This window comes from Ascaphus truei, chromosome 1 (genome assembly GCF_040206685.1).
Source record: "Ascaphus truei isolate aAscTru1 chromosome 1, aAscTru1.hap1, whole genome shotgun sequence".
Lineage (NCBI taxonomy): Eukaryota > Metazoa > Chordata > Amphibia > Anura > Ascaphidae > Ascaphus > Ascaphus truei.
Genome location: NC_134483.1, coordinates 183,033,580 through 183,045,129, shown reverse-complemented (window position 1 = coordinate 183,045,129; position 11,550 = coordinate 183,033,580). Strand labels below are relative to the sequence as shown.

General features: G+C 43.3%; 1 protein-coding gene across 2 annotated transcripts in view; it reads left to right on the top strand.

Moving 5' to 3' along the window:
* Positions 1-628: 628 nt before the first annotated feature.
* GOLM1 (golgi membrane protein 1) overlaps positions 629-11,550 on the top strand; it is a 112,551-nt gene continuing 101,629 nt past the window's right edge. Inside the window, exons 1-2 of one of the 2 annotated variants that reach the window (XM_075599019.1) lie at positions 629-924; positions 11,014-11,101. The gene's annotated coding sequence lies outside the window, so the exon portion shown is untranslated. The remainder of the gene's footprint in view (positions 925-11,013; positions 11,102-11,550) is intronic. The other variant, XM_075599012.1, reaches the window with a different exon arrangement.

Sequence of the window (11,550 nt, the reverse complement as noted above, 5' to 3'; positions counted from 1 at the left end):
CTTCATACATAAAAATAGACATTAGGAAAAGGAGTCCCTGCCCCAGGGAGCTTACAAACGATGTATTTATGATTGTAAAATTGAGCCTGGTGGAAACTGGTTCTCTGTGAAAATTGCCCTTGAGGGAATTGTGGAAACCTAGGAACTGAGCTGGATTTCATTCCACTGGCTGAAAGTCACTTCAATAAATGCAGTTATACATTCAAACCGAAATGGGAAAATCAGAGCAACAGACTGCAGACCAGATCTGGCATAAAGGGGGTAAAACAGAAGGATCTCTACTACAAGACTATGGTGGGTGCAAAAACTATGCAGCCCCCCGTGCAAGAGAATAGCACAATCTATAATAGGGGACTCTAGAAGTCTGTCACGGTGATAATGCTGACTCTCCCTCAGGTGCCATTTGTTCTCTTCCCTGTGTATAGTACGCACATTAGAGGTCTGTTTAGTTTCGGATTATCTGAATGTTTGTCTCGGTTTTAAACTTCCAATCCAGTTTATCTATCACTCCATTCTGATTTTCACATTTCAACTACTGCCACGCCACTTTCTCTTTCCTGCTCCCTCCTCCTACCCCTGCTCCCTCCTCCTATCCCTACTTCCTCTTCTCCTCCCCCTCTGCTTCACTCCCTTCCTCCTCCCTCTGTCTTCCTGTCGCCGGCAGACAGATGGTTGCCAGGCAACAGGTTTTTAAAGTGAGAGGAAAATAAAAAAAATCCCTACTGCTCTGTCCGGGAGAGTGTGGAGTCTAGCGGCTGCTCCGCAGAGGAATCAGGCTGGGGTGTAATAAATCTGCATTAGAGGTGTCAAATAGACGGAAGCTATCGGACGGCGAGTTAAAGGAATAGGACGGCCACAGGACAACTAACGAGGAAAGAAGGGCATTTAGGCGGCGAGAAGCTGGCAGGAAAGGGCGTCAGAGAGGTGAGTGTGTGTTTAGTAGCAGGGATCCGCCGTGTTCCATTTCCGAATTCTGAGACAATGGGATAGAATGTCAGCGCTCGGCAGTGTACAGCACTACCCAGCACTGCTTTTATATTCCGAAGGCCCAGATTAGGAGAGGGGGGAAAATAGTTTAGTAAAAACCTACTTGTAACATTTAGTAGAAGGTCCACAAAGGTACCATACTGTCATGTTTTACATGCCTAAAGAGAGAGAAATTACCATAGTTGAACATTTTGTAAGCAACTCTAAGTGATTGTCACTTTAGCTTTATAGTTAGTTTCAGTGTGGGGAAAAAAATACGTTTATCTGCCTGAGCAACTGCAATTAACTTAGCAGAGAGTCAGAGGGTCACTCCAAAGTCCTTCAGGGGGCGTATTTGGCCCACCAGCGGCAAGTGGAAGCCCGACAATGAACAGTATAGTTGCACAGTGTAACTGCAGGGACTCGCTGCGTTCCTTTTCCAAAGGGCGGGTGGCTTGCAATTCATTATAATTCTACCATATTTGCAGTGGCACATTTGGCACTACAAACCCGGCAGATTTATAACCATCAGGAGTTGATGGTGGGGTGCTCTACAACCGTCCACCATAATCTCTTTTTTTTCCCCCAGTGTAATGTAGAAGTTGCTGTGCTGTTGGATTGTAACTTGATACCAGACGCCTTCTTGTTTACTATGGTTGATGTGTGGTGGTGGAACTCACTTCTTACTATGGTTGATGTGTGGTGATTGTGGCAGAACTCCTTGTTTTTGGTACCAACTTTCCTCTCCTTTTCAAGAACACTTTCTATTGTAAATTACTTACACTTTTTAAAATTGGGTGTGATGAACTTTGTCCAACTGATATACACAATTGTGCTCTATTACTCTTCAGAATAGCTTTATTACTAAAAGGTCACTTCAATGTGTGATTCTTGCAGGAGGCTCAGTGTGGGTATAACTCTTTAAGGCACCCATTAGTTATTGTATTTTATGTATTTATACAACACCATTTCAGACATAAAAGTAACATTTAGGAAGAGGAGTCCCTGCTCCGAGGAGCTTACAATAATTGGTAGGTAGGAAGAACGTACAGAGACAGTGGGAGGGCATTCTGGTAAGTGCGTCTGCAGGGGGCCAAGCTTGCTGTATCATGTGTATAGTATTAGGCCTCGGACATGGTCAAAAAGACTGTGCTGAGCCGCACTGAGGGGAAACATTATCCCTATCAGCGCGGCTTTAGACGGCGTTTGCGGAGGCGTGTGGAATTTCATCCAACAGACCAATTTTAGATTTCCCGCTGAGGGAAGCACAGGGCTGCCAGAAGCCAATGGCAGTCTGTGACGTCGGCGCCGTGATGTTGAGCGCTAGCCACGCCTCCCACCCGTCACACAAGCGCGCTCGCTGGCGCTCATGCAGGGACAAGAAAAATCTCCTGCTTGAGCAGGAGAGCATGAGCGTCATCGCTGCCCAGCTCTCCTCCCTGCACCATGTCCCAGGCTTTAGCCACAGTGCTACTCATATGCTTCTTTAAGCAAGTGTGTCTTAGGCTGTGGTCCCAGTAATGTCTGTGACACGCGTGCCCGGCAGGGGGGGGGGGCGGCGCGTGTCACAGCGCTAACCGCGATCTGCGGTCTGTGAGGAGAGGAGAATCTTGCGATGGGAGGGGGCGTGGTCGGGGATTTGCGGGGGCGTGGCCATTACGTCACGCAGCTGGTTCGCCCTAATTGGGTGAACCGCCGGAGGGGGCGTGGCCATGCCTCCGTCGCTAGGAATAAACTCAATTTTATTGAGTAGGGAAAAACCCAGCCCCATTGAGGGGCGGTGCTTACACGCACAGTGCATGCCGCGCCGTGCGCACAGGCTGTACTGGGACCGCAGCCTTAAGGTGGATAGAGAGGGTGCTAGTCGGGTATCTGGTTTATCATCCACAATCGATATACTAGTACTGAAATACTGTGGCTGTAGGAGTAGCTCAGTGGTAATGTTACAGAGTGACTCTGGTAGAGACACTATGGTCCATGTTTATTAGGCAGTGCTACTTCATAAGACACTATTGGGCCCATTCAAATTAATGTGCTGGAAAGTGTCTTATGAAGTAGCACCTATTTTATGTATGTCTTTATATAGTGCCACAAGTGTACTCGGTGCGTCACAAAGAATACAGTACAGGGAATTTTAAAAATACAATAAGTGCAGCAAAAATCAGACAATGAGAAAGGAAATCTCTGCCCGAAGAGCTTACAATCTAAGAGGTTTGGGGGTAAACTTACAGAGACAGCAGGTGAGGGAAGAAGTGCTGTAGATGGGTGTGCTTGGCCACAATAGGTGGTATAAGTGACTGTGGGACAATAGCCATGAGTGCAGGCTATTGGGATGCTTGATGTGTGGGGCGAGTTTTCAGGTTAGTCAGTGTTTAATGAAAAGGTTAACACCATTTACAGGGCAAGAGATGGCAGGGAGGCGTGGGTGAGATCAGGTGTGTATGTCTGGCTTCAGGCTTAGGGGAGATCCCCAGCAGCAGGAAGGAGTAGATAGAGGGTGTGAATGGAGGATTTGTGTGGGTGTTTTTTTTTTTATTGAGGGTTGTTGGGAGAGAGGTGTATAAATAATGGTGGAGTGGGGAAGTTGGAGAGAACAGAGACGTTCACAAAAGGAGTGAGGAAACCGTAAACAGAAAAAGCAATAGGGAGGGCATAGTTAGATGCAGGAGGAGAGACTTTCCAGTTATTGGAGGATAGGAAGAGTACAATTAATCACAGCTTTTAGAAAGTAAAGTTCTCACAGTTGTTAAGTTGTTGTTAAGAGTACAGATCTTCTTCAAATCTTCACCTCCAATTTCAACTCCCAAGATTAACTCCACACACTTAAATGTCCTCTTAGATAATGTCTGTTAATACCATTACATGTCAACAAATCTGTATACGCCAAGTACCATCTCTTCCCACCTAAAGTCAAACTTTAAAACTCGCCTTCTATATGAAGCATTTCAATATGCCAGACTAATGGCTATTGTCCAACACCCACAGTCCCTTCTAACAACCATTGTGGCCAAGCACTGCCATCTACTGCACTTATTCCCTCACCTGCTGTCTCTGTAAGTCTTCCAATTTACCACTTAGATTGTAAGCTCTCCGGGGCAGGGATTTCCGTGTGTGTGTGTGTGTGTGTGTGTGTGTGTGTGTGTGTGTGTGTGTGTGTGTGTTTCTGTGTGTTTCTGTGTGTCAGAAAGTAAAGTGTATAGTGTACAACACTGCTGATGGTGCTGGGCATAAAAGATGTATTATAATGAAAACAAGAAAAATAAAAGTATCCCAACGAAAGCACTCTGGCATACAAAAATATAATTGTATTGGTAATGTCACAGAAACAATTACAAGATAAAACAATCCAAAGTGTCCCTGAATAACAATAGAGTAAGCCAACACCTCACTAATTCAATTAATAACCCTCTGAAAATAACCTGAGTGGGCAATGCACATAAGCAAAATAACCTAGAGGTGTGGAGGCATGTAATCAGCCTCCCACCACTGACCGGCCGGTTTCGCAACCCACATGTAAATTGACACAAGCCCTCTCTAAGTAAAGCAGTATATAAACTACTAACTCATGAACACTGAGCACATGCACAAATTGAGACAGGTAATAATCCTAACAGATAGCTAGATGGATTAAAGAAAAAGAAGCAACACAGTGCTAACTCCTGTACATGGAAAAAATATTATTGTATGACAAAAATGTGCATGTAATGAAAATACACAGTGTCTGTCCTTAAGTAAATGGTGAGGATACTTAGCCAGTGCCAAGCAGGTCAGTCTGACATCGGAGTTAAACTGAGAGGGAAACAGCTGAAGATGAGGCTCCCACAACCGCTGACGCTCCGTTATAACTTCACAGCGGTGCTTCAAATGGTTCCACAGCGGGGGGGGGGGGGGGGGGGGGAAGGTAATAGCAAGCTCAGGGACAGAGCGGAGTACAAACAGACTTGCTATGGTCATTTGACCAGGATTCTGTGCTCTATGATTTTCTGGGTTTTTGTAACTTGGACAGTGTGCTTATATTTTATAATCTATCAATTGCACTTTAACATGTCATGACCACTTGGCTTTAGTACAACAGTTTAAGTTGGTATTTGTCCTCATCTAGTTCAGCCCCATTCAGTACTAGTTTAACATTTTGTGACAGTAATTATTTATTTTTGAGGTATAATTTATTTATTTATTGGTAATTGGATTATATTTATAGCATCAGGGAATTTATATACACCATTTTTACGTATTGTATGTCTTTATATAGCGCCAAAAGTGTACTCGGCGCTTCACAAAGAATACAGTACAGGGAATTATAATAATACAATAAGTGCAGCAAAAATCAGACAATGGGAAAGGAAATCCCTGCCCCCAAGAGCTTACAATCTAAAAGGTTTGAGGGGAAAGTTACAGAGACAGCAGGTGAGGGAATAAGTGCTGTAGATGGGTGTGCTTGGCCACTATGGGTGGTATAAGTGACTGTGATACAATAGCCATGAGTGCAGGCTATTGGGATGCTTGATTTGTGGGGCAAGTTTTAAGGTTAGTCAGAGCTAACCTTTTCATTTAACGCCATTTACAGGGGAAGAGATGGCAGGGAGCCGTGGGTGAGATCAGGTGTGTATGTCTGGCTTACGGGAGTTCCCCAGCAGCAGGAAGAAGTAGATTGAGGGTGTGAATAGAGGATTTGTGTGGGGTGATTTTTATTGAGGGTTGTTGGGAGAGAGGTGTATAAATAATGGTGCAGTGGGGAAGTTGGAGAGAACAGGTGCAGTGGGGAAGTTGGAGAGAACAGGGACATTCACCAAGGAGTGAGGAAACACTAAACAGAAAAAGCAATAAGGAGGGCATAGTGAGATACAGGAGGAGAGACTTCCCAGTTATTGGTGGATAGGAAGAGTACAAATAATCACAGCTTTTAGAAAGTAAAGTTCTCACAGTTATAAAGTTGTTCAGAGTCCAGATTTCCTCAAATCTTTACCTCCAATTTCAACTCCAACATTAACTCCACACACTTAAATGTTACACTTTGATGTTACACATTAGACTCTATAAAGCACTCAAATTGACAAGAATAGTATGTGACAATGCAAAAATGGTCTTTATTGGCAATTAACAGAATACACAAACACACAAAAAATAAGTAAAAAATGGCGATACCGCTATTCTCCTACTGTAACGTATATACTGATACAGAATAATATATATATTAATCTGTATTTTTCTGTACAAAGGTTCAGCTGTTACAGGGTTGCTAACCAAAAAGGGGAGGAGACAGATGGATGGTGAGGTGAAGGGAATGGAGAGCAGTCAGGGCTGCTGATGGGGGGAGAGCCCGGACAAGTGTTTCGAGTCTGAGGGCGGGGGACCGACCGACGCTGGAAGTTGGCAGTGGTTAAGCCCAACTTCTCTGTCTGGTTGCCAGGCCTCTGGTTGCTGCTGAGCCCCGGCTCTCCCCAGATGCTGCGGGCCTCTCTCATATGCCGGTGAGCGCCGGAAGCTGGGCCCAGCTTCCCGCATGCACCGACGTGAGAGGCCCGGCCTGGGAGAGTGAGGGAGGCCTGCAAAAGCTCGGGAAGGCCAGAGCCCAGCAGCCTGAGACCATCCCTGAGGCAAGTGTATGTATTTGGGGGGTAGAGGTGTAATATAAGTATTTATTTTGTCTGTAGTGTTGTAAGTATGTATTTGGTGGAGACGAAACGAGGGGGGGAGGCGCCTGGGGGGGGCCCCAGGAAATCTGTTGGCGGGGCTCTGAGAGCAGTAAAGCGGGAGGGAGTGCAAAGAGAGGGGAGGAGAGACAGCAAGGTGAGTAGGCGGAGGAAACAGAGACAGCGAGGAGAAGACAGATGACAGGAGTGAGTGTAGTGTGCACAGAGGAGCAGACACAGGCCGAGTTCATGGTTGTGGCACCGGTGCACCCTCCTGCATGCGCTCCTGCAGCCCCAGCGATGTGTACACCCCTTCCATAAATAGTACATATAAACATACAGGTGAGTAATAATACCTTGCTGCCTCTGTTATTTTATTTCTATCCCTAAATTCCCACCCAAACTTGACACTTACAACGTTCATTGCGGAAAACGTCGGCTCACAAAACACTTATGGGGAATAACTTAAAAGTAATGTTAGTTTAATTATTTTGATTTAGTTTTATTTATGTTTTTCATTCTTAAAGAAGTTGCTAAAATTGTGTTAATTTTCAAAATGTATGTTAATATTCATAAGTTACCCCACTTGTTTTTTTTTTTTAAATTATTTTAAGGGTTTTATATTGTTCCTTTCCTTAATTGATTTTTCAGTTTTTTTTATTTTTTTTATTTATTTATTTTTTTTTTTTTTTTGCTCCTTCATCAGGCTGACCCATTCCAAATGCTGTCGCAGGCCTAAGGTTGGCCACCCCTGGCCTACTATGTTTAGAACACATCAGGGGGCGTTGGTGTGCCAATTTCCCATGTGAATTTAGAACAATAGTTGTGAGGGTTTGCTTCTGTTAAAGCTAATTAAAGGACCAATCTCTTTTTTTTTTTTTTTTTACCCCAAATCTGACACCTAGAAGTATTTTTAAATCATTATGTTTGAAGGTGCAATCCCATGAAAATAATCTTTTGTAAAGAATGTAACAGTTTACCTGGCTCTCCTAAACAAATCTAGCCATGCTAATAGCAAACATTCGACTGCTTTCAAATTTGTATTTGTTTATTTTTTTTTGTAATTACAAATGATATTTCTTAGGTGTTTGTGAATCGTGTTTTTTCTTTACTTTTAGCCCACCCTGTATTTATTAGAGCAGGTAAGGGGAGAAGGGACTCTGGCTGTACAAACATTAAATGATCATACAGTGACATCAAACAAAGAGAGGAGTAGTCGGAGGTAATCAAACCCTTCCCAAGTCATTATGCGTGATTGTCCCATTTATTAGGGCTCACACTTTTTTTTATTTCCACCTGGAGACTTAAGTATTATGTAACATTTGTTTGCCTATTTCAGCACATGACAAGTTCAACTAAAGGACAGTACAGCACCATCTACACGATGCCTCACTCTGTTCCACTCCTCAGGTGCAACATCAGCACGGAAACACACCTGCAAAATATCATTTTTTTCACTGTAAACTGATTGCTAGATTATGTCCAAGTAAAAAGCGAAGTGCAAACACCATACAGCATAGAACCACGCTCCTGATTTCATGTTTTCCATATTCATCATTTTTGTTTTGTACAGAAAACAGCATTGCTGGATGAATTGTGTTTATATTGAGAACTACTAAAAAAATAAGCCTGTCCCACTCGCTCAATACAGCTCTTTCTATACCCCAGTCCTTGATGCCCTGATTTATATTCAAGTTATCTGCCAATAGTGATCCCCAGTGAGCACTAGATGCCACCTTTCTTCTGAAATTTCCAGTGAGACCATTGATATTTTTATTGCGTAGCCGCTTCTTGGATATGCAGAACGGTGAAAAGGCAGAGGACTAAATCCCTTGGAGGGGATGCAGTGCATTGCTAACAATGCTTTGAAGTCCTACCTGGCAGTTTAGTGAACAGGCAGAGTGCTGTGCTGTGCTCTGCGTTGCGTGGGTCAGTTCACATACATGATTCTTGTGTAACAATGGTATCCTTTACAGTACTATGTACAGTATTGATTTCTGCAGACATGAATCTGTGCTCCCAAAGAACTTGCACCCCCGCTACTTGCTACCTGTGGCACAGGGTGACAGAGGGGCTTGCCTGAGGCTTCCAGGAGCGGTCTCTTGGATTTGATCTGGTTCTTCCTCTGTCATTTGCCGATTCTTTCTCCCTTTTGTACTGTTTGGAATGCAGGTGAAGCGACAAAGGCTTACGTGCAATGTAGTCATTTTGTTTGGTGGCTTTATTGCAGTCTGTCAACCATTAGCCTCAGATACTTTGTAGGCTTTATAGTGGACCACACTATTTATGTTTGATATGGTTTTCACTACAGAACTAGAGGATGGTGCGAGATCATAATAATAAATGCAAGTATTCACCATATTTGGCTTAAAGCATTGGTTTAGAAAAAGTACCCATTACCCTCCACCCAAATGGGGCTCAATTTGAGAAGGAGTGGCTCAGTGAGTAAAGTTTGAACCTGGTTCAATTCCCAGTGTCTGCTCCAAAAAACACATAGATTGTAAGCTCCTCTGGGCAGGGACTCATGCCTGCCTACGTACTGTGTAGTACATACTGTAATTGTGAAGCTTTGAGCCCCCATTGGGAGAAAAGTTCAGTGTGAAATAAAGTTATTATTGTTATTATTTCATAAAATTATTAAGGTTATTTCTTTAATTTCAGTACGTGTTGTTTACATAATAATTGCTGCCTGGTATAAGAACATGATCTGCATGGTTAAAATCAATGAGTGACGCTTGTTATTACAATACAATCTTTTTCAGTGTTCAGTACTATGTTATTTATTGGCTTGCTTTCCAGAAAGAGAAATAGCAAGCACTTGAAAGCATTGCCTTCTGGACCCCAAAATAGGACTTTTACAGGGTAAACCGTTGGCCATCATTGAACTAACATAGCGTTAAATCCCAACGATGTTTCCGTCTTTTCTCTCGCTTTCTTAACTTGAGCTCAAGCCCTATTTCAGGAAGTGAATGAGAGTGAGGCCTCGTCCAGGGTTGGTAGAGGCGCGCTCCAGTGCTACACCCTGCTCGGCCGTGCTTTTCCTGGCCGGCTAGGTGCGCACGCGTCTAGGGGCGCGGCCACTATGTCACGGTGCTGTGCTCACGTGACGCGCTTGCGAGCGGCAAATTCAAATTTGCTCGGCAAGCGGCTGAGCGCCGAGCAGGTGCGCCCGCCCGCTCAGGCAGGACACATGCATTGTCGCAACGAGTCTAGTGCGCCCGCTCCGCGCCACCCTGGACGAGCCCTAACGCTACAACGTACTTGACATCATGTATTTGGACGTTCTGTCAAACGTATGCTAATCAGGGAGCAAAGGTCCTTTCCTGTTTCAGGTAAGATCACGTAATGAGCCCTGATATTACAGAGCTTTGTGGATGGTTAGCCGCCCCATAAAATCAACAGGGCTAGTCCGTGTCTGGTGTTTTTTTAAGGGAGAAGATTTGGGTCCATATTCACTAAACAGTGCTGTCTCAGTCACATTCCGGTGCCGCAAAACGCCTTCAAAGACATTCACTTGGTGTCTTCTGGAATAGCGGTGCTTAATAGATATGCCCCATGTTTTTCTTTTAGTATACACAATCAGGCACCTTCATTTTCAGGGTGTGTATTGGAGGATTGAACTTGTTACTCCCAGTTATGTCCCTGGCTTAAGTGCCATACCAGGATGTATTTGTTTACATAGTACACACAGAGTATAATGCAATTGTAATTGGTAAATGAGAATTTTTATTCTTAGCGTTTCCTGGTTGCTATATGTCTGCCTAGTATGGTGTGAGCTGCACATGCTACACAGAAACGTTAAACCCTTATAAAGTGAGTAATAGCCGCGTCAATTAAATGGATACGCCTAAAAATGTAGCAAAACCTCTTCTTTTTAGTAATTACTTTGCAGCTTAACAGCATCTTGGTACCTCCACGCTGCAGCACGTTTTTACTGTTGCATTGGCAAACTCTTCTTTATTGAGATATTTAGTTACCAAAGAGTAAAATGACAAAATACAGATATGCAATTTTGTAATATATAAAATAAAAAAAAAGCTGAAATAAAGTGGCAGGATGAAATAATATATACATAACTGAGGCAAAATAAATAAGTGAAAATTAGGAAAAAAAGGTTAGTAATAAGCAGTAAGACGCAGTTATTTAGTTTGTGTATATTAATATACCCAAGCTGCCCAGATACTATAACAATGTATGTACAACCGTATTAGAAAACTTTGGTATTGCTGCATTCCACGGTTATTACCATTCTAGGCAGCAATGTGTCTGGTATGTTAATCGAGTCATAACCAACCCCCTGTTCTTCTGGGAGAAACTTGTCTTTAAAAGTGCACTAGTAAGGGAAATATGAAAAATTGTTGGTAAGTTTACAGTACAGAAAGAGACAGCACTGATGCTTTTAATGTGTCCTCAGATTCCCCTGCCGTCCAAATTCTCCCAGAATTGGAAATAGGCAATAAACTGTGCTATTCCTAGTTCCAGGGACCCCCTCGGTTTCCAAGGTATGTACCAAAATAAAAGTGTTGAAAATAAAAAGCAAAATCAATGATGGCTACCAGGTTCATCCAATAGGAAGCTACCATGTCTAGCTCTGAGTTCAACACAGATGCAGCAGATTTCTCCTGGTCCCAGAAAATATAGTCATACAAAACAAGATCCCAAGCATTCAAAATACAAAGCAATTGTAAGCAAATAGCAATTTGTTACCCTTTGCATTTTCAGTCTTTCTGTCCAATTAAATCACTTGGACAGATGATGTGACCACTTTTCTGGTCTAGATTTAAATGTATTAAGGATGCCAATCTAACCACAGAAAACATGTTACTGCTACATGCACAGAACAGTCACAGGGCATACAGCAGTGGTAAGCAATCCCAACCCTCTCTAACAGCGTGTCTGAGATCAGATCCATTGTAAGGAATCCCAACTCTCTAATTGCATCTGAGATCAG